The sequence below is a fragment of the Terrapene carolina genome, unplaced genomic scaffold (assembly GCF_002925995.2).
Source record: "Terrapene carolina triunguis isolate 2854851 unplaced genomic scaffold, T_m_triunguis-2.0 Scaffold89, whole genome shotgun sequence".
In the NCBI taxonomy this organism is placed as follows: Eukaryota; Metazoa; Chordata; order Testudines; family Emydidae; genus Terrapene; species Terrapene triunguis.
Genome location: NW_020664440.1, coordinates 33,646,120 through 33,670,034, shown reverse-complemented (window position 1 = coordinate 33,670,034; position 23,915 = coordinate 33,646,120). Strand labels below are relative to the sequence as shown.

Genomic DNA, 23,915 nt, shown 5'->3' with positions numbered 1-23,915 from the left:
ATTTTAGATGTTGACAACTCAAATGTCCTATTTTTCTAGAGGAGTAATTAGGAACTTGAGACTTTTGTAAGCACGGAGTACTTTAAGAGAAGAAGTCTATCCCTCACTTCTAATAAGATCATTAAAAGTCACTTGAATTAACAATATACTTTAACTCTTATTCAGTGCTGGAAAATCTTAGCCTAATCTTGAAAGGAAGGTGAGAGACTATTTTACCATATTACACCACTCACTTTTACTAAAGGAGCAAATAGTGTGTTCTGTTTGTCCTCAAAAGCAGCACTATACTGCTGCAACCTTGAGGTTAGTACTGTACATGGGTTGTCAGAATGAGTCTGTTGCTGCCACACTTAGTTTCATTAAAACTTAATATGATCAAATATTGGTTTGGCTTATACCGTTTTTTTCTTCACATATCAAAGCTGCAGAAGTTTAGACTGAGCCAAAATGGTCCTGTTGTAATAATAAAGCCCTAAGAAAGGCAGCAGGTTGTATAGTTAACTCCTTGTGAGCAAAATCCCTGCCCTAAAACTATGCAACCTACTACCTCTTCCTAGGAGCCCACTGTTTCTTCTGCAGTTCTTCTATTTAGCAGCTGCACTGTGAAATCAGCTGTTAACTTTTATTGCAGTTTCTTTTGACTTTGTTTTCAGACATGCATATACTGTGACATTTTACATTCATTTATACTTCCAGGTAACTTCAGCTTTATTTCACTATATTTGGTAATATTGTTTAAGTCAGGAATGGTAGATCAGTTACAAAAGTTCTCTAGACTAAAAACCTTGATGACTGATATACTGCTTCAGTTTCACCCACTACCACTTGTTCAGTCAGAACAGCCCCTAAAATTATCACTTATCAGGTAGCTCCTTCTCCCACACAATAAACTAGTCAGGGTTTAACCATTGTAGGCAGTGAGAAAACAAGTTTGAGCCTATGCCATTTAAAAAAATAAATAAAATGTAACCAGCTCAGATTTATTGGGTAAAGAAAACCTTCTGGGGCTCATAACCCCCCCAGGAAGCTTAAAACAGGCATCAGGGGATCATAGCCATCCTACACTGTTTGGGATTACCCTCCCATTTGGTAAGGTGCAAAGAAAAAGTGGAGAACCACTAACTTAATTTCCCTTCCTAGCATTGGGGGGGAGGAGAAGTGGAGGGAGACAGAAGTGTTTACACAAGATAGTACTGCTGAAGCCATTTTCTCCCAAATCAGTTTACTGGCTACTTGGGCTACATGCTGTCAGGGCAGCCATGAATTTCAAAACTTGTGTAGCTGTCTGACCAATTTAAGTCAAGATTAGTAATGCAACAGAACACATTTGAAAGACCATTTGTATATAAAATCAGCAATATATCACTCACCTTTGAAAAAAATTCAGCATAGTAGCCAAATGCAATGTTAGTGTGTGCCACATTAGCATTTAGTGCTGTAAATCCAGCCACTCAATCACCTGATATTTTACAGGCTTGAGTGAAAGTCCACTCACCAACTGTAAACTCAGGATGCTCAACTAGCATGCAAAGGAACTGCAGATTTTTTTTACTCCTCGGGGAAGGCAATAGATTGTATAGTTATCTCCTGAACAGGGTAAAATAACTACCCTACAACTATACAATCTACTACCTCACTCCGCTAGAGAAATTTGTATGCAACAGTCCTAGTTTCAGGAAATATAGCTTAGCTGCACAGCTATTCAACTCTGAACAAGTTTTATCTTATGGCACCAATTACCACCACTAGTATTTTGCTTAATTAGAAATTCAACTTTAGTTTTTAAATGACCCCATGCAATATATAGTTAGGATGAAATCTATTCTTCCATACCTGTGCTGCTCCCCTAAAGAGAATTTTAAAAAAATCTAACTTGAAAATCAGAATGGTAAAGAATCTGACTTTCCAGGGATAAACAAATCCAGACATACATATCAACTCTGCTATGCTACAGAAATGTATTTCCTCTGCCCACAAGCCCTTTGAACTAGAGAAGTTCTGAAGAACTGGACAATAAGCTTTTAAAGTGAAAGATCTGACATTGCTGATTTTCTGCTGCTTTAGGAAAGACAGTAGATTGTATAGTTATCTCCCAGTTGTGGGTATGACCCTAAAACTATACAACCTACTACCTCATCCCACAGTGCAGGCATCTTCTTAGTTCAGATGTAGAGGAAATGTTGTTTTACCAGAGACAAGTTAGCTGCAAGACAGCATCTATATTATACATAACACTTTACCACAGAGAAAGCTTCCCCTTGCCTCATGCAACAAGTTACTTAGAAAGATTGTGACCTCAGACTTTTTTAAAATTATACCAACCATTAGGGGTTCTCAAGACTTCACCTCTGGATAGACAGCAAGATGCAGAGCAAGAAAGGTATCTAAAACTCAATTCTCTTTTAAAAATGTGAGTTAAATTACAATCTTCTTCCATAGATGTAATCTCAAATCTGAAAGTAGAAGAAAGACAGTCTGTCAGAAATCTTACATACAGACCTACATTCCTCATGAATTAATAGCAACAGTGAAACCTAAGACCATGGCTTTCTTCAGCCAATTTTCCTAGTTGTACCAGTGTAAGGGCTTAATGCCTATAATCTAGACCAAATACAAAATGTAATACTATGAACTACCAATATTTTAAACTGATTTAGCGTATGGCAGTTAAATGCTAACTTTAAATCTAACAGCACAAAAGTACGACTTTGCAATATCTCGGTGAGCAAATTGTTACTGTAGATCTTAAATTACCGTATATGCCTAATCATAAGCCGGTTCATTTATAAGCTGACCTCACCCTCACTCCCCTCCCCCCCAAGATGGATAAGTAAAAATGGAAAATTTTTATAACCTGTTCATAAGCATAAGCTGACCCTATAATTCAGGGGTCAGCAAACTTTGGCTCCTGGGCCATCAGGATAAGCCGCTGGTGGTCCGAGATGGTTTGTTTACCTCAAGCGTCCGCAGGCAAGGAGGTAAATCTAAGTAAACAAAGTGTCCCGGTGTGCCAACTGCTTACCCTGACAGGCCAGGACAGCAACTGGTGGGGAAATTTTTTTGGGAGGGGAGAAGCTGGGAGTCAAGGGAGTAACCCCTGTGACCACTCCCCACATGACCCCCACACTCTCCCCATCCCTTCTTATCTGGGGAGGGCCAGGAGAGGATGTCTCTGACCTGGCTGGAGCTGCTCCAGCAGGCTGGGCAGCACGAGCACAGCCGCAGCCTGCTCCGGTGGGCCAGACTGGGCGGCGTGGCCGCAACGTGCTCCGGCGCCTGGGCAGCGTGGCCACAGCCTGCTCTGGGGATGGGGCCAAGCGGCACAGCTGCAGCCTGCCAGCCCCGGAGCTGCAGCTGCTTTGGAGGCTGGGGGGAGAGCAGCGTGGCCAGAAGCAGAGAGTCTCTGGCCCCGCCTCTTCCCTTCTCTCGCCGCTGCCTCTCCTTGCTCCCTCAGTTGGGGGGAAGGGCTGTGTCCCACCTCTCCCTCTCTATACCCGTTCATAAGCCGACCCCCATCTCTGGTGCTTCCCTTTTTACTAAAAAAATTCAGCTTATGAACGAGAATATATGGTAAGTTCTTGGGGGGCAGAAACTACCTTGATGTACAGCATGCAGCACAATGTAGCTTTGATTCTGATTGGGCCCCTCTAGGCACTACAATATTAGTTCAACTTGTTTCTCCAAAAGCAACTTAAATGTATTTAACTTTTAAAAAAGGCAGACAAGATGTACTAATTCATTCATTGTTAACTTAGAGCCAGTTTCCACACTAGCACTTCAGTTGACCATGATCCTGAACAAGTTTGGGGGGAGGAAAAACAAACAAACAAAATGTGTGCCAGGCAGATATGTAGGTTTAGAATCCAGTGCTTGGCAAAGGCAGCTTGAAAACAGGGAATTGGGAGGAAAGCGGATTTATATTTGGAAAAACAATTAACAGCCTGAAGTAAGTATTTAGCAGTGCAGCTTTCTAAACAGTTCAAATACAATACATTTACTAGTTTTTCTTCACAATTCTAATTTAAGATTCTCAGACAAGTCTTCAAACAAAGCCTTAATAGAAGAGCTCCCAACACGTTAATGTCCTTGCCAAAAAAATACAACCCATGATCCAGTGCATTTATATACAAACGGATGACATTATTCCTCCATGAACAGCAAACATAAAAGCAAAAAATGTTTCCAAAATTCTTCAATGCTGTACCTTCATTTGTACAAATATTGACAATGAATTTTACTGGATTGCTTTTAAGATTCTGCCATGGATTAGCATAAACCCCAGACCTCCTTTCATGAACCTTATTCCTATCATAATTTAATTTTTAAGTATTTCATTGCACAGATGGGCATAAGCAGTTGGTCCTAATTCCCAAAATGGAAATAAATTTGAACAGTAGCACTGGGAGAAGATGCAGACGCGGCAGGTAAACAAACCGGCCCAGTCTGCCAGGGAGCATGGGCCAAAGGTTGCAGATCCCTGCTCTATCACTCACTGAGACAGCGACTCCAGTAGGTTTAATGAAATCCAAGATGCATAACAAATCTGCAAAAGCACGTCTAAATTTCTACACTACACCCTTAAAATCCACAACTGTATAGAGAGTTTTAGATGCTTCTAAAATTGTTTACAAACGTTTACATGGCAACATAGCATACCAAAAACACGAACTATAAGACAGTAAAACTGCATTACTGGAAGCCCATTGCTCTAACTCTCCTACACGAAGTAGACACTTATTGGAAGTTTATATTGTAAATGTTGTTGAAACCAGTGTGGCATTTTCATAATTTTGAATTACAGAAGTTAAGACAACATATTGGTAACCACAAAAAGCATGCAAGGCTCTGCCTTAGTTTTACTTCTGTAGCTACAAAATTCCCATATTAACTTGTAACAAGAAATTGGGAGGCTGCAAATCATTTCCCCACTCCATCACCAGACTAGCTTGCTGTTCCTCAATATACAAGTGCCTGTAGTTGCTTTCAACTCAATGTAAGAAAAAACATTTTCCCCTTACAGGCACTTTTTGGTATTAAGTTTAAGGTCAGACAAACCATACCTGAGCAAGGATGTAATAAAATTAAACTCTAATATAGTACTTTTATAGTGCATTCTGTCCTGGGGTCTTAAAGCACTTTAACGAAATCTCAAATACCAGCATGAGTATATTCATTCCTCATTTTACCAATGAGGAAGATGCCATTGGTCATCATACAGCAAGCCAGAGTGGGAAGTAGACTCAGTGTGACTCCAATTATTATAATCTATCCATCAGATTATGCTTCAAGATAATAGCTGTTGATTACATGCTGCAATAACTGGCCACGGACGGATGGTAGGGCAACCACCACTCATTTTCTTCACTGTTTTGAGCTATACATTTAATCCAACATATATCAGTGCTAACCTCCATTTGAATGGCAAAAGCATTCTATGTTTGTTATATTACCCAGTTGTGAAAATAAATATGCATCACAAGATACTGAAGTAAAGTCCATTTTTTCAAAATGATTGTAAATGGGTTTCAGTGGCCTTTAAATCTTAATGAATTTTATTCTTAATGAAAAACACTCTTTTGGACTATAATTTAAAAAAGTTCTCTCTGCTTTCTAGAAGCCCAGTATCTATTAATCCTCTGATGGGTGAAGTTGTGGATTAATTCTCATAGTTTTTATTCCAAAAAAGTTCCTATAAATTCCAATTTCCTTTTCCTAAGGAAAGACTTAAAATTTACTGTTCCTGACTGGAACTACTGTGGCATTTTTAAAGAGCAGTGCAATATAGAATTGATTACTTCCTCTTCCCCAAACCAGATGAAAGAATTAAATAGAGAATTTTTTGTATTTTGAAAGTTTAGCAAATATAACTTCCAGAAAATGACAACCACATTTTAAAATATCTCAAGAAGTTTTATAGCAAATGTCTTTATATATGTTTATGAAATGCAGGCAGACTAAGAACTCAATGTAACAACAAAATTCAAGTTCTAAAAAAAGAATAATCAGGTGTTTGGACTTTCAATTTGTATTTGTACTGTTAGTTACCTCAGCTTGAGATGCACAAGTAGTAAATACCTACAATACAAGCAGTCACACCTGTAAGTTTTGCATTCTATAGTCAACTAGTGATTGTCACATTTAGTTATAGTATATTTTAAATTCACTGAAATAAGCGAAATGCAAGTTCCACAGGTCTTAATCTTCACAACTACAGAAGTGAACAAGTATGGTACTGTACTGAATAAGCAAGATAAAATGGATTTATATTTTCATATAGGACCAACTGGATGCAATGGGCAAGTTTACTGCTCATTACTCTGCTCCAATGGGAGTTGCCTGTGGTCACCAGGTACGGCTTCTCCCCTGCATATAGCTTCACCAGGTGGTCATCCAGGACAATCTACCAAAGTCCCAGACCTCCCCATTACAGCTGCAATAGTCAGCAGAAGTGAATTCAGGGCATCCTAGTCTCCACCAGACCAGCAGGATTTCCTCTAGAACAGAGTTCTAAACTTCCAATCTGGGCTTTAATTTCAGTCCCAGATCTCCTCTAGAGCAGCAGCTCTACAGTACATTAAAACCTCAGAGTTAAACACCAGAATTATGAACTAACCAGTCACCCACACCCCTCATTTGCACACTTCTGGTTCTAATCAGGCAGCAGCAGAGTTATGAACAACCTCCATTCCCGAGGTGTTCATAGCTAAAGTAGAACCTGAGTTGAACTACCCACAAATCCAGCCACTCTTCACAGTGCCACTGGGACTCATTTGCACACCAGGTCCCACCTGACGATTGCTTTGGTTATTATTGGGACTTTTTTTTTTACTTGAAAGATGGATAAGGAACTGGTTAAAGGGGAGACTACAATGGGTTGTACTGAAAGGTGAACTGTCAGGCTGGAGGGAGGTTAGTAGTGGAGTTCCTCAGGGATCAGTTTTGGGACTAATTTATTTAATCTTTTTATTACTGACCTTGGCACAAAAAGTGGGAATGTGCTAATAAAGCTTGCGGATGACACAAAGCTGGGAGGTATTGCCAATACAGAGAAGGACCGGGATATCATACAGGAAGATCTGGATGACCTTGTAAACTGAAGAAATAGTAATAGGATGAAATTTAATAGTGAAAAGTGCAAGGTCATGCATTTAGGGATTAATAAGATTTTTTGTTATAAGCTGGGGACGCATCAGTTGGAAGTAACAGAGGAGGAGAAGGACCTCGGAGTATTGGTTGATCACAGGATGACTATGATCCGCCAATGTGATATGGCCGTGAAAAAAGCTAATGTGGTCTTGGGATGCATCAGGCGAGGTATTTCCAGTAGAGATAAGGAGGTGTTAGTACCATTATACAAGTCATTGGTGAGACCTCATCTGGAATATTGTGTGCAGTTCTGGTCTCCCATGTTTAAGAAGGATGAATTCAAACTGGAACAGGTACAGAGAAGGGCTACTAGGATGATCCGAGGAATGGAAAACCTGTCTTATGAAAGGAGACTCAAAGACCTTGGCTTGTTTAGCCTAACCAAAAGAAGGCCGAGGGGAGATATGATTGCTCTCTATAAATATATCAGAGGGATAAATACCAGGAAGGGAGAGGAATTATTTAAGCTCAGTACCAATGTGGACACAAGAACAAGTGGCTATAAACTGGCCATCAAGAAGTTTAGACTTGAAATTAGACGAAGGTTTCTAACCATCAGAGGAGTGAAGTTCTGGAACAGCCTTCCAAGGGGAGCAAAAGACATATCTGGCTTCAAGACTAAGCTTGATAAGTTTATGGAGGGGATGGTATGATGGGATAGCCTAATTTTGGCAATTAATTGATCTTTGGCTATTAGCGGTAAATATGCCCAATGGCCTGTGATGGGATGTTAGATGGGGTGGGATCTGAGTTACTACAGAGAATTCTTTCCTGGCTGTCTGGCTGGTGAGTCTTGCCTACATGCTCAGGGTTTAGCTGATCGCCATATTTGGGGTTGGGAAGGAATTTTCCTCCAGGGCAGATTGGCAGTGGCCCTGGGGGTTTTTCACCTTCCTCTGCAGCGTGAGGCACGGGTCACTTGCTGGAGGATTCTCTGCACCTTGAAGTCTTTAATCCACGATTTGAGGACTTCAATAGCTCAGACATAGGTTAGGGGTTTGATACAGGAGTGGGTGGGTGAGATTCTATGGCCTGCATCGTGCAGGAGGTCAGACTAGAAGATCATAATAGTCCCTTCTGACCTTAATGTCTATGATTCTACAGCTAATTTTTCACTGAGCTTTCAGAATACATTTAAAATTCTAATATACTGACTAATCTTATGTGGGGAATTGTTCTGCTTATATTATGAGACTTGCTAAAATGTGTAGGCTTAAGTTTTAAAAAGCTGAATTATTTGCTTATGTTATTTATCTTGTTTAATCTGTGTCTTCCTACATTACAACCTAAGACACTAACAGCTCATGCCCACCAACACATTCTCCCAATTGTGAAAGAAGGGAAACTGGACCCAGGAAATGGTTGCTAGTGTATTTTCAGCTATTACAACTCTGGAGATAAGGTATAGACATTTCTAAGAAAAAATTCTAGTGAAGTTCCATTTCATCTTATCTAGGACCTTGGAATGGTGACACTGCTCTGTTTCCATATCCAATTTTCAACTCAGGAGTAGCAGTTACTAAGTGGTTTGAGCATTGGCCTGCTAAACCCAGGATTGAGAGTTCAATCCTTGAGGGGCCACTTAGGGATCTGTGGCAAAATCAGTACTTGGTCCTGCTAGTCCCACTGAAGACAATTGGACTATACATGGTGAATAGAGTTATGTATTTGCTTCGGTGTTTACAAGATCAGGACATTAATTTTCACTTTTTTGCTGTAGTAAATTTTGTACAACTCAAAATACTCCAACTAGTGGCGCTTTACAGTATTTATAATGTAGCATATGAATTTTAAAGTAAAGTCTCAATAGCACAAGTTTTCAAATAGATTTACAAAGTCTAAATCTGATTTAAATCAATGGTTCAAAGTGACTGTATCAAAGCATTTTACATTGCAATCATTCACTGAAATTAGAAGTAAACAGGAATATCTGATAGAGAGACAGACCTCAATAAGAACTGAGGGGTACCTGCGCCAGGAGTACTAGACATGTTTGTAGATAAAGGATTTACAAAAACAAAATTAGAAAGTCACTATTGCCTACTGTACCCAACAAACTTTAAAAAGCTGTTAACTTCAGTGTATTTCTTCTAGGGTAGTAAACAATCTGTTGGCCAGATATTGATACATGCTGCCTGTCCACAGCATGCTATAGACCAAGCTAGGCAACCTATGGCACGCATGCCAAAGGCGGCACACGAGCTGATTTTCAGTGGCACTCACACTGCCCGGATCCTAACCACCGTTCCGGGGAGCTCTACATTTTAATTTAATTTTAAATGAAGCTTCTTATTTACTTTATATACAACAATAGTTTAGTTATATATTACAGACTTATAGAAAGAGACCTTCTAAAAACTTTAAAATGTATTACTGGCACATGAAACCTTAAATTAGAGTGAATAAATGAAGACTCAGCACACCACTTCTGAAAGGTTGCTGACTCCTGCTATAGATCAAATCTCTTCGGAAAAAATTATACATTAACCTAAATATCTGTAATAACTTCATGTACAAGTGATAATGCTATGGTCAGAAAGGTAGACAACACACCTTGATGCCCAAATCTTTGCTTCGTTTACTTAAAGGCAATATAATCAAGGTTTGAAGAACGAATCTCAGAGTCCTGCCTTCTAATCAAACAGCTCTGCTAGTAACTTGCAAGACATTTAATCTGTACTTCATTTTACCATCTGTAAAATGGATGCAAGTGTTTACCTACCTCCAGAGGCTGAGACTGTTTTACAGACATGAAGGGCCTAGAGGCCATAGGTTTTTTACTAGCAATACAATAGCAAGCATGCAAGAAGCAATCTAGTTTTATCTGCTGTATCAAAATCACCAGCTACTCCTAACTCCAAGACCATAAACCAGGGGTGGCCAACCTGAGCCTGAGAAGGAGCCAGAATTTACCAATGTGCATTGCCAAAGAGCCACCATAATACGTCAGCAGCCCCCCCATCAGCTCCCCCGCCCCGCTCCCAGCACCTCCTACCCACTGGCAGCCCCGCCAATCAGCTGTTTCGTGGCATGCAGGAGGCTCTGAGGAGGGAGGCGCGAGGGCACCGCAGGCTCAGGGAAGGGGGCGGGAAGGGGTGGAGTGGGGGCAGGGCCTCTGGCAGAGCCAGGGGTTGAGCAGTGAGCACCCCCGGCACATTGGAAAGTTGGCGCCTGTAGCTCCAGCCCCAGAGTCGGTGCCTATACAAGGAGCTACATATTAACTTCTAAAGAGCCGCATGTGGCTCCAGAGCCACAGGTTGGTCACCCCTGCCATAAACTATTGAAGGTAGGTTATGTATATAGCAAAAAGAACCAATTAGATACCAGGTTGAGCATGCAGTGCTGATGCTGGAACAAACATTTTAATTTGTAAACAAACATGTTTGACATAACTGAAATAAAAGTACAGAACAAAAGCACTGTTTTTTCTAACTACAACCACTCCAAATTATTGCCCAGTTTTTACATAAACCACTGACATTGCTGATCTCACTATCATTTAGAATCAACTGTTATAATAATACAGTCTTCCACTGAACAGAAGAAGTTTGCCATTTCCTTTTTTAGCTAGCTGAAGAACTACAGCATTCTGAACCACTGTCTTTCACAGAACAATTAGAGTGCCAGTTATGTATTCCCCCTGAAATGTCTGTTTCATTATGCATGTGTTTCCATTATGATATTATGTACTCCCTTGATGGGGAATGTTTACTTCATCATATCAAATATCAATTGTTTACTTCTGATATTTAATCCCCCACCTGATATGCTTTTCAGAGGGTGGTGTATTAAGAGAGAAATTTAATAAAGGGAAAAGCATGAGTTGGACTTATGCCTGAATCAAAATTAAGGTGTCATTCTTTTAAAAGACATTGTAACAAGATGTCCACGTGCATCCTTGTGTTTTCCTACTTCATTCCCTTGTGTTCTTCTGTGAGGATTAACACCTGAGAAAAATAGCTGATTTGTTCCCATTAATGGAGCAGTTGTCTCACACATATCCCTAGGTTAATTTCAGGTGTCAATATAAACTGATTAGAGGACTGAATAATTAAAGGTTTAACAATGACAAATAGACCCACAACTATTTCACATTTGGGGACAATATATACCTTCAAGTCAGCGGCACTGCTATGGGTACCCGCATGGCCCCACAGTATGCCAACATTTTTATGGCTCACTTAGAACAACGCTTCCTTAGCTCTCGTCCCCTAATGCCCCTACTCTACTTGCGCTACATTGATGACATCTTCATCATCTGGACCCATGGAAAAGAAGCCCTTGAGGAATTCCACCATGATTTCAACAATTTCCATCCCACCATCAACCTCAGCCTAGACCAATCCACACAAGCGGTCCATTTCCTGGACACTACTGTGCTAATAAGCGATGGTCACATAACCACCACCCTATACCGGAAACCTACTGACCGCTATACTTACCTACATGCCTCCAGCTTCCATCCAGGACACACCACATGATCCATTGTCTACAGCCAAGCTCTAAGATACAACCGCATTTGCTCCAATCCCTCAGATAGAGACAAGCACCTACAAGATCTCTATCAAGCATTCTTAAAACTACAATACCCACCTGCTGAAGTGAAAAAACAGATTGACAGAGCCACAAGAGTACCCAAAAGTCACCTACTACAGGACAGGCCCAACAAAGAAAATAACAGAACGCCACTAGCCGTCACCATCAGCCCCCAACTAAAATGTCTCCAGCGCATCAGCAAAGATCTACAACCTATCCTGAAAGATGATCCCTTACTCCCACAGATCTTGGGAGACAGACCAGTCCTCGCTTACAGACAGCCCCCCCAACCTGAAGCAAATACTCAGCAGCAACCACAGACCACAGAACAAAAACACTAACCCAGGAACCTATCCTTGCAACAAAGCCCGATGCCAACTCTGTCCACTTATTTATTCAAATGACATCATCATAGAACCTAATCACATTAGCCACGGCATCAGGGGCTCGTTCACCTGCACATCTACCAATGTGATATATGCCATCATGTGCCAGCAATGCCCCTCTGCCATGTACATTGGCCAAACCGGACAGTCTCTATGCAAAAGAATAAATGGACACAAATCTGACATCAGGAATCATAACATTCAAAAACCAGTAGGAGAACACTTCAACCTCTCTGGCCATTCAGTAACAGACTTAAAGGTGGCAATTTTGCAACAGAAAAGCTTCAAAAACAGACTCCATCAAGAAACTGCTGAGCTTGAATTAACATGCAAACTAGATACCATTAACTTGGGTTTGAACAGAGACTGGGAGTGGCTGGGTCATTACACATATTGAATCTATTTCCCCATGTTAAGTATCTTCACACCTTCTTGTCAACTGTCTAAAATGGGCCATCTTGATTATCACTACAAAAGTTTTTTTCCCCCCTCCTGCTGATAATAGCTCATCTTATTTAATTAGTCTCTTACAGTTGGTATGACTACTTCCACTTTTTCATGTTTTCTGTATGTATATATATATCTTCTTACTATATGTTCCATTCTATGCATCTGATGAAGTGGGCTGTAGCCCACGAAAGCTTATGCTCAAATAAATTTGTTAGTCTCTAAGGTGCCACAAGTATTCCTGTTCTTTTTGCAGACATTTAAGTGGGATTCACAAAGGTACTCAGGTGCTTAACTCTCACTGATTTCAGTTTTCAGGTAGAGGTGCAGCAATCCATAACACAATTTAACTTTTCTATTGATCTTTACAGCTCCTGGAATGTCTCTTGTAAATTTTCTAAGGTACTTCAAATCCGAAGGGATCTTCCAACTACTAGTTAAAAATTAAGGGGAAATTAGAAGGCATTTGTCAAATGGAAACTAAAACAAGAATGATTTCTACTGCTCTGAAAAATCGTGTAAGTACTCAATTATTGTACCAATCCTCTCCAATCTTCACATGCAAGATAATTACATTTTAGTCTTTTCAAGTAACCTATGCAACCTCTTAATTTGTATGCTGTTCATATAGATAGCAGGCTAACACCCAATACAAAAAGTGTGTGTTAATTAGCACATTATAAATCAAAATACTATAAAATGAAGTCCTAAAGAATTTAGAAGCTCCCTTTAATTCTAGCTAGTGTTTCAAGATAAGGGCTAGAATAGGGTGATAAAACAATTGAAGTACAATCTTTAGCAAACTTGATAAATTTTCAGTAATAAATTACAAGCCCTTCACTATGATAATGTTAAATGGTTGTTCAGTAACCGCCCTTCCAGTAATCCTTATTGTAATCAGATTTGAATAATTGAGAACTTGAGATAACAATTCGTGAATGGCATTCTCTGAAGACTATACCTAAACAAGCCTATACCAAAATTAATGTAACCATCAATACATAAAATATTATGACAAACAGATCAAGCCAAATTTGACTATAGGAACCATTTATTAGACATCTGTTAAAGTGAAGTCCCAATTGCTGGATTTTTTCCTATATCTTGGGATTTTAAGATACATTCAACTCTACTGTAAAAAATTAGAAGTTCAATAAAAATAAAATCATTAAATGCTTTTTGAAGTACAAAAATATCATAATTCTGCTCAACAAATCTCTCTCAAACCCCCCAGCAGAATTTGATTCAACTTTTCATGATCAATTTTATTCTTTAGGCACTAAATGTACATTTATGCCCTGCTGAATTCTTTTAAAAAAAGATCAAACTAGCACACTTTTAGCATTTTATTTATTTCTCATGACACTTCTTAGGTAAGAGCAAATCTTTTTAACAGATCTGCTTTCCCAAGAATATAATTTTTATAGAGAAATTAGTTATAAATGGGGGCAAGGGGCTATGATGACCTTGAGTCAGAGGGAATTAGTTTACACTTACAATAGATTAAAAATCCTTAAAGAGATTTGAAAATTAAGCAGTGCAAGAAAATCATTAGTGGTATGTTAATAGCATACACCAAATTTAAGGATTTTATGGTAAGCTAATACAAGGTAATGGCAAGACCTACTTGGTACAATGTTGTTTTGCGCTCTATCCTTTAACAGATTAAAAATGTAACTGACAATTACTAGCCAGGAAGAAAGTTATCCTATGCCACCACATCTCCTGCAACAGCTACATACTATTTATGTATTTAAATATGAGTCAACTTCTTTTTTAATACAACTTAATATCTCTCTTTGGTGTTACCTTTCTCTCTCACTGGCTTCACAGATGGATAGAGTCCAAGATCCAAAGGGACTTGTGATCATCTAGTCTGACCTCCTGTTAGTTGCAAGCTATAGAACTTCCCCCCAAAAAAATTCCTAGAGCATTTTTTTTTAATCCAGTCTTGATTTAAAAATTGCCAGTGATGGAGAATCCACCACAACCTTTGGTAAATATTTTCAACTCTTAAATTACCCTCACTGTCATTTCCAATCAGAATTTATCTAGCTTCAACTTCCAGCCATTGGATCATGTAACCTTTTCTGTGGACTGAAAAGTCCATTATCACGTATTTATTCCAGATGTAGATATTTACAGATTAATCAAGTCATGCCACTCTCCTTCCTTCCTCCTTATATTTCCTCATATATAGTAATTTGCTCTATGTTTATCTGTTCCAATTCCACACTACCCCACCCCAGTTTAAAAATAAAAAATAAAAAAAAATCAATACTCCATTTGCCTCTCTGAACTTATCCTCAGCAGCGTTTCCACCAACCTATTCATATGCAGGGCTTCCAAAATTTACCAGACACCTATTTACCAGAAGACAATGAAAATAAAGAGTCCCATTTTCAAGTACAATATCCAGGTGAAGAACCAAGCTCCCACTAGCTGGTCCTTGAATTCCCACCAGTGTACTTCCTCAGTACCCTGCTCCTGGGCTCAATCATTTGTAGCCTCTTGGCAATAAGTGTCTAATAAATTTGAAACTCTGCCTTCCCCCAGCTGCAGGAAAGGAAAAAGGAGCATTAGTTAATTTCATCAGTCTTATAATTGCAGTATCACACCTGTCATTGTTATCAGTTAACACTTGCTCTTGAATAAATCAGAATTACATTGGCAGCTCTTCTCTCTACAGTTGAACATAATCCAAATGTTTCTTCTATGAAAGTTACAGCAGCCAATATAAATAGTAGATTGTATGATAAACACTGGTAACTATATTGCAGCAATACCTAATGCAACAGAGAACTATTCCCAATCTCGAATTTATCATTCAAATCGGTATGAGATACAAGCTGCTATGCATAATAGCTGCATCCAGACATACTTCAAAATGCTAATGCTTAAATATGCAACACAATAAAGCCAACCCAAAGTGCAAGGTGCTTAAGCATGGAATTCATTGTGCAAGCAGAAACACCTTTTTTATTTCAAGGAGCCTTCACTTACTCCACCAGGTCTGTTTTAAATCCGAGTCACGGTTGTCAATACCTGCAGGTCGTAGCAGCAGTGTCAAAGCCTCAAACGTTTTTGGTCAAATCTGTTGAAGCCTAACCAAGAGATAAAGCGCATTAACAGTTCGTTACCTGCTCAAAGGGCACTGCAGTGTAACTCACCTCACCGAAGGTTTTCACATGCGCTTCCCCGTCACTCCATCCCATCGGGCCTCATTAGCTGCGAACTGCCCTTCCCAGCAACAGCATCCTCCTGCCCACCACAGCCGCCTGACGCTAGCGACTTCGGCCAAGGGCACTGGGGATGCTGGGTTTCCCGGCGGTCCCCGCAGAGCAGCGGGAGCTGGGGCTCACCTGCCTCCCCGCGCCATTAAGGAGGCAGAGCTGAGTCTCCCCGAGAAGGGCCGGGAGCAGAGCGGGGGTGGGCGGCTCAAGCCACCGATCGCTCCCGTCCGGCCGCAGAGGAAGCGGCGGCTACTGTTGCTCTGAGGGTTTCGGGGGGAGAGAGCACCCCTCCCCGCCAAGGTCTCCCCTACCCACAAACATGATAGCGGAAGTGACGTTCACAGCCGCTAGCAGCCCTCACAGCCTATCGCTCATGAGAACGGAAACCATATAGCCAATCAGCAGCGCCCGGGGGCGGCACTTCCGGGGCTTCACGTTAGTCTGAGGGGGGGGTGAAAAAACCTTAAATGCATAAACACGTGAGCGGAGGGAGACGGTTGAGAGCCCCCACCCGCGGCGGCAGCAGCACCATGGCAGAGCGCGGCCCCGCCGCCCCGGGGAGAAGCCCTGGTTCAGCCCGCCCCACGCACGCGGTCGCGCTCCACAGGCAGCAACCAGAAGACGACACGGCCCAGCTGCTGCTTCCTACCGAGCAGGCAGCCGCTAGGGCGAGCCCGGCGTGCAGCCAGCACCTGCCTTCAGCCAGCAGGGACCCGCACGGCGTTCCCTTCCGGCCTGCTTCCGCGCGGCGCCTCGCTCCCTGCGGCCGGGCCTCCGGCCCCTCTGGCCGCCAGGAAGCCCCCATTCTCCCTAGGTCTGCCCGCCCCCCAAGCCGCTACCCGGGCGCTGCCCCCGAGCAATGGCGGCGCCGCAGCCCCATTACCTGCTGCAGGCTGACCCGGAGCGGCGCCCAGGACCCGGATGGAGTCGCTCGTCACGGCTGCCCTGCGGCCGCTCGCCGCGATGCATCACGGGAAGGGGGGGCAATGTCGCGTCGCCCCGCTCATTGGAGAAGGGGCAGGCAGGCACCGCCCCTGGCACGTTTCCGGGGAGGTAGAGCGACCCGTCCCTCACCGGAGATTCTCCACTCTCATTGGATCGAAGACTGGGTGACACCGCCTCTTTAGAGGAGCCTGGTCTCTCATTGGAGGAGAGCCCCCCGCACACGTGCCTACCGCCTAATTGGAGGCGAGACTAGGGTGGCTCCAACCCCCGCGCCGAGCGCCATAACTTGGAGGAGGAGCTGAGTTATGAACCGCGATACGCGGCTTCACCTCTGATTCCGCCCCCGCTCCCCCCCCCAGCCAAAGGGGTAGGAGCTCAGACTCTTCCCTCCGGGGGAGCAGAGGGGGAGGGGCTCACACACACACACCCCTGCTGGAGGCAGAGCAAATCCAGAGTGGGCAGCTGCCCCTCTCCAGGGATGCTGGGACAGTTTGTATGGTGGGGGGTGCTGAGAGCCATTGAACCAATTAAACCCTGTACATAATGGAAACCACTTCAAGCCCAGGGGTGCGGGAACATGCCCTGCTGCCCTAGCCTATGTCTCCATCCCAGTTTTCCCAAGACAGTCTGTTTGCCGTCCCTCATCCCGTTGAGTTGTCCTGTTAAGAGCCCGGTAATTGGGAGTGTCAGGAAAGCTGTCATTGTCTGAGAACACCTTGTATTCACTTGGGGAAGCAGGACGTTAGCAATCACAGTTCTAAGAATAATAAAATGGTATTTTCATTATCTAGCATGAATGTCCTGGGATCTACTGTTCTGTAAATTCTGTGACCCTGAATTCCTGCACCTCTGTATGTTCAGAACATGTATTCATAACCAGAATGGCAGGATCTGTCCCTGGGAGCCTTGGTCCAACCTACAGAGCTGCCTCCCAGTAATCCAAGCCTTTAATCCAAAGAACAGTTTGAGAAACTGGAATGATTGTGTTTTAAATTGGTTTGTGCAAAGAGTAACCTGTATGCTGATGTGCAGCACTGCCATAAAAGAACTTCAAACAGGAAAAGGAGCTGATATCACAGGTCTCACTCCTATGTGGTGATGTTGTGTTGCATCATTCTGTATGACGGCAAGAAGGGGAAACTGGGGTCAAGAGAAGAAATATATTCTGAGAGGAGTTAATGTCTCCAGCAGCCTAGCAAACGTACATGTGCACGGGCACATACACCCATGTAGTGTACAGCGCTAGGTAGGGCCATATGCCTTATCCACCATAACTCCATTCTATATATGTAGGGCCCTACCAAATTCACAGCCATGAAAAACATGTCATGAACCATGAAATCTGGTCTTTTGTGTGCTTTTACTCTATACTATACAGATTTCACAGGGAGACCAGTGTTTCTCAAATTAGGGGTCCTGACCTAAAAAGAAGTTGCGGGGGGGGGGGACAAGGTTATTTTAAGGGAGATGGTGGTATTGCCACCCTTCTGTGCTGCCTTCAGAGCTGGGCGGCCTAAGTGTGGCGGCTGCTGGCCAAGGGCCCAACTCTGAAGGCAGTGCCCTGTCATCAGCAGCACAGAAGTAAGGGTGGAAATACCATACCATGCCACCCTTACTTTTGTGTTGCTGCTGGCGGTGGCTCCGCTGTCATACTTCCCCTCTCACAAGCACAGAGTCTGAGTTTAGCAAAAACGTTTAATAAAAGGAGGGAAGTAACTCAGCATTAATTTGAGAGAACACCACAACTAGGATTCATAAACATAAACCATGAGCAACAGACCCACCCCCAAGTAAGCTGGGCACTGTCTATTTCCCCTCATGTTCTTAAGTCCAGCAGCCCAAAAGTCCCTTTAATGTTCCCATCCCTTCTCTATACCCCACTCACAGTTGCTGTCCTTGGCTGGTGCAGCCCCAGAGTTCAGAGGTTCAGCCACAGAGTTCACCTCCCATCCTGTGCAGAAGGGGTGGTAAGGAGGCACCTTACACGCTCAGGCACTTGCTCATCACCCCAACAGCTGATTGCCATGCCTCTCAGCAGGGCTCTGCTCTAGCCCTCTCCACCAACTTCCCTGCTGGCCGCTTACCACACCTCTCTGCCAGCCACCAAACTGGCCACACACCAAGATGTCTTCAGGGCCCCCCATTTAATACAGCTCTCAGTGATTTCAGCTGTTGGTGGGGGAGCCTCACTGCTGGTGCACAGTGGACAATCTCTTGCAATAAACACACTGTCCCAAAGTAGGTCTAATCCTTAAATCTAGGTATCAGTGATTTCAGTTCTGAACAGTACAAAAACACTCTAAATTAGCTTATTTATTATACCATGGAAAACAAACAGGTCAACTCACAGCCACACCACACCTCGCCCCTTGGGCGTTGGAACCCATGTCTACCGAGTGCCATTCAGTTGAGGGTGAGTCCCTCCATCGGGGTATGCCAGGTACAGTTCTGCTGCCCTGAGTTCACACAACAAGGATAACAACACTTTATTACTCCTGTCCCAATAACAAGGAGACTGGGGATCTAACACCAGCCACAAGTGATCATTTGGGCAAGCAATCCCATCATGCTGAGCACCTAGGCAGGGTGGGTGTGTCCATTCAAACAAGATCAGCTCCTGAAGTCTTTTTCCACAGCTCACCACTAGATGTCAAGGGAGAGCTCATTTAGACTCGGCTTACATTTGTATAAGCACAAATTTTGCCAAAGTTTGGATTTTAGGACACAAACTGTCATATAAGAAAAATAGATTTGGTGAGAATATTTTCCTTTCTCTATCAAAGTTCATGTCTGACAGCCCTCATTATTGGAATGTAGATAGTGATGATGAGAGACAAGGGAGGAAGCTTAAAAAGAAGGGGCTGCTGCATTTTTCACAAGAGTCTGTGGGGGAGGGGTTGTTTGTTTGTTTGTTTTTTTGTGAGTCACCCCAGCTTGGAAACTCAAGGTAAAACTTTCAAAAGTGCCTTAGACTCATAAGTCCCACTGAAAGTCAATTACATTGAAAATGTTACTGATTGCCAAAGAATTTCATGCTATGTTACGGCTAATTTCTCAGTTGGAGCAGTAGCTCTGGATCTGGAACAGTTTGCACTCATTTCTTCATGTGATTGCAATATTCTGAATCACAAGCTTTTAAGATGTGTGAGTTGTATTAAACACAGTTCACACACCTACCTATAAACTTTTGATATTTTGTTTCACTAATACAACCGGACAGAATATTTTTCTCACAGATTTGCCCTACTGTTTAGACCTGCATTAACCGCCTGAATTCCAGCATATGCCATGTCTTTTTTTGCATGTGACTGGAATTGGAAGAGAATGAAGAATTATGTCCTGAGACCTGTGGAAAGTGGTATAACTCCCTCTGGTGAGATTAAGATGATAGTATCTTGATGAAAGATCAGATTTGATCTTCAATAGAAAAGGCTGGTAATTCCGATACTTTTCTCACTGATGTCATGGCTGTGAAGAGGGTAACTTTTAGTTTTGATAAATATAAAGTTATTAATTGAAATAGTTCAGACGTTGACTTTAACAGAGTTTGCAGAACTGTAGTTAAGTTCCATGTTGAAAATCTGTGGCTGATGTGTGGATTCAGGAGAGTCATGCTTTGAGAAATTTGGAAACCCGGTGTTATGATGGCAAGGTATGATCTTGCTTTATGAGCTTTGAAAATATTGTCCAATGCAGTTGCATGAACTAACCTTTACTTTGCTCTTGGAGCTCTAGGGTATTGTGAATTTTGGCAGCATTTGTTTGCACACTGTTCTCTCAACCCACCCCACTCACCCCAATATTTGAATTTTATCCAAATTCTAGCATATGCTTTCAAACTAGATTGTTTCCTAGGTAACATGGATGTGTTGCTGATTTGATCAGAGTAGCTTTTCCACTGACTAGATGCCCAAAAAGCTACAATCGAAGACTAAAGCCAAATTGGTTAAAAAACTGACTTTGTTTAGAGGGGAAGTGAAGGCAGCTATACAAAATTAAAAAATAACATATAGCAAATGGAAGAAAGGGGAAGTTGATAGTAATGAATATAAATCAGAAGATAGGAATTGTAGAAAACTGATAAGGGAAGCAAAGGAACATAAGGAGACATTGATGGCTAGCAATGTTAAGGACAACAAGAAGGTATTTTTAAAGTATATTTGGAACAAAACAAATCCTGACAATGGTGTTAGTCCATTACTAGAAGGAAATGGTACATTTATCAATAATAATGCAGAAAAGACAGAAGCGTTCAATAAATATTTCTGTTCTGTATTTGGGGAAAAAAACAGATGGATGTAGTCTCATCATATGATGATGGTAACATGCTTTCCATTTCACTATTATCTCAGGAGTATGTTAAACAGCATCTACTAAAGTTAGACATTTTTAAATCCCCAGGTCCAGATAAACTTGCATCCAAGAGTTTAAAAGAGCTGGCTGAGGAGCTCACTGGACCATTAATGTTTATTTTCAATAAGTCTTCGGGAACTTCCCCGGTTTTCTAAGACTGGAAAAAAGCTAAAGTTGTGATAATATTTTAAAAAGAGTAAAACAGGATGACCCAGGTAATTATAAGCCTGTTAGCCAGACATCGAGCCCAGGCAAGTTAATGGAGCAGCTGATATGGGACTTGATTAATACAGAAGTAAAGAACAGTAATATAATTAATGCCAATCAACATGAGTTTATGGAAAATAAATGCGTTCAAACTAGATTTTTTATGAGATTACAAGTTTGGCTGATAAAGGTAATATCGTTGATGTAATATACTTGGACTTCTGCAAGGCTTTTAACTTCATACCACCTGACGTTTTGATTGAAAAACTAGAGTGATATAAAATGCATACAGCATACATTAAAGGGATTAAAAGCTTGTTAATTGATAGGTCTTAAAATGTAATTGTTAAGCGGAGAATCATCATCAAGCAGGTGTGTTTCTAGTGGGATCCTCCAGAGATTGTTCTTGGCCCTATGCAATTTAAAATTTTTATCAATGACCTGGAAGAACATAAAATCATCACTGTTCAAGTTTGCAGATGACACAAAAATTGGGAGAGTGGTAAATAAGGAAGACGACAGGTCATTAATACAAAGCTATCTAGATTGCTTGGTAAACTAAGTGCAATCAAATAATACGAGTTTTAATACAGCTAAATGTATGCATCTAAGGATAAAGAAAGTAGGCCATACTTACAGGATGGTGGATTCTATCCTAGGAAGCAGTGATTCTGAAAAGGATTTGGGGGTTAGGGTGGACAATCAGCTGAACATGAGCCCCCAGTGCAACACTGTGGCTTAAAGGACTCATGTGATCCGTGGATGCATAAGAAGGGGAATCTCAAGTAGGAGTAGAGAAGTTATTTGACTTCTGTATTTGGCACTGGTGCAACCCCTGCTGGAATACTGTGTCCAGTTCTGCTATCCATATTTCAGGAAAGATGTTGAAAAATTGGAGAGGGTTCAGAAAAGAGCCACAAGCATTATTAAAGGATTAGAAAACATGCCTTATAGTGATAGACTCAAAGAGCTCACTCTATTTAGCTTAACACAGAGAAGGTTAAGGGGTGACTTGATTACAGTCTATAAGTTCTTACATGAGGAACAAATATTTAATAATGGGCCCTTTAATCTAACAGAGAAAGGTACAACATGATCCAATGGCTGGAGGTTGAAGCTAGACACATTCAGAGTAGAAATAAGGTGTACATTTTTAACTGTGAGAATAATTAAGCCTTGGAACAATTACCAAGGGCTGTGGTGGATTCTCCATCACTGACAATTTTTAAATCAAGGTGGGATGTTTTTCTAAAAAATCTCCTCTAGGAATTATTTTGGGGGAGTTCTATGACCTGTATTATATAGGAAATCAGTATAGATTATCACATGGGTCCCTTCTGGCCTTGGAATCTATGATGTCCGAGGTAGTCACTGGAAAGTTTTGGGAGTATGTTGAGGATAGAGCCCTGTGAAAGCAGATCTTCTCAGATTGGGAACTTTTCTGGTCTTCCCACTCATAAGTGTATCTGAAAACAAGGGTCTCTCTTGGACCAGCCATGAAGGTAAATGCTATAATTATGTGTAATACATATATTAAGCAGTGACATGGTGTCTATGTTCTGTGCCCCTCAATTTTCTGTAAGATCATTAGGCCCAACAAAGGCAGTCCCTGGAAAAACATGTAGATGCAGCTGGTGTCTCATGAATCTTTGTAAGTGTTTTTCCTGCTTTTAGAACTTTAGGAAAGAAATCAATGATCAATTTTTGGGAGATCAACTTAATCAGACTTGTTCCTAGGAATATTATAATATTCCATACTCTGTATGTTGAATCCCTTCTATTTAGCTAAGGAATCTCACTCTGTTTTGACTGTTTGCTGATTGAAAGAGAAGTGGAATGCTTACACTCAATTTAACTGGTAGAGGGCAAATGTTTCCCTTTCTTTCTGGTTTTAGAGTACTTTTCATCCTTTGATCTTGTCCTTTGAGTTTTGTCTGGTCTTTATGACCTTTCTAACTCATTTAATAAAATTTCCCTCGGAAAAGGTGGCCTGGATCTCATTGTCTGACTTTTCTGATTCACCTTCTTTTCTGAGGAAAATGAGTCAGGAAGCATGGAAGAGAAAGAGCAGTGATAGCAGATCTTGGTTTGTCAGTTTTATCATTCTCTTTTATTGGGCTCTGTGCATGAGAGGAGAGAGGAGCTAGAACTGAGGTACCAGTGGGATTTTTTTGTGTCTAACTCTTTGTTTGGGTACAAGTAGAGAAGCTGACAATATTTTTGTCAGCCACAGAAAGGGAAAAGCGGGTCTGTGCCTGGGTTTTAATGAGCAAAGCAATAATTCGCCTAGGAAATTATTTGTATGATAAGTGAGACTGTGGGAGAGGGCACAGGCCTGTGGGGTTGCTGTCCTCTCCATGGGGATGGGAGGCATTGCTCTGCATGCAGCTGGAAGGCTGCTCCCAGTCCTGCCTCTCACTGAGCTTCAGCCCCAATGTCAGTGGAACTGGTATCCCCAACTCCACTCCTACCCCCAGGCTCTCAGCCTGATGGGTTGCCTTGGGCTCAGTACGATAATGCCAGAGGCAGTGACGATGGGATCTGGCCCCAGCGGGGGTGAGTGAGTTGCTCCCTGCAGTCAGGGCCGGCTCCAGGCACCAGGCACCCAAGCTGGTGCTTGGGGCGGCACCTGGAGGAGGGCGGCGGCGTGGCGCTCTGGCCG

The 23,915-nt window shown here is 41.9% G+C and overlaps 1 long non-coding RNA gene across 1 annotated transcript; it reads right to left on the bottom strand.

The window, feature by feature from the left end:
* Positions 1-820: 820 nt before the first annotated feature.
* LOC112112754 lies at positions 821-16,713 on the bottom strand. The gene is made up of 3 exons (XR_002908637.3): positions 16,632-16,713; positions 15,561-15,619; positions 821-2,453 (listed from the first exon to the last, which is right to left on the bottom strand). It is a non-coding gene; the product is annotated as an uncharacterized LOC112112754 (long non-coding RNA).
* Positions 16,714-23,915: the final 7,202 nt, after the last annotated feature.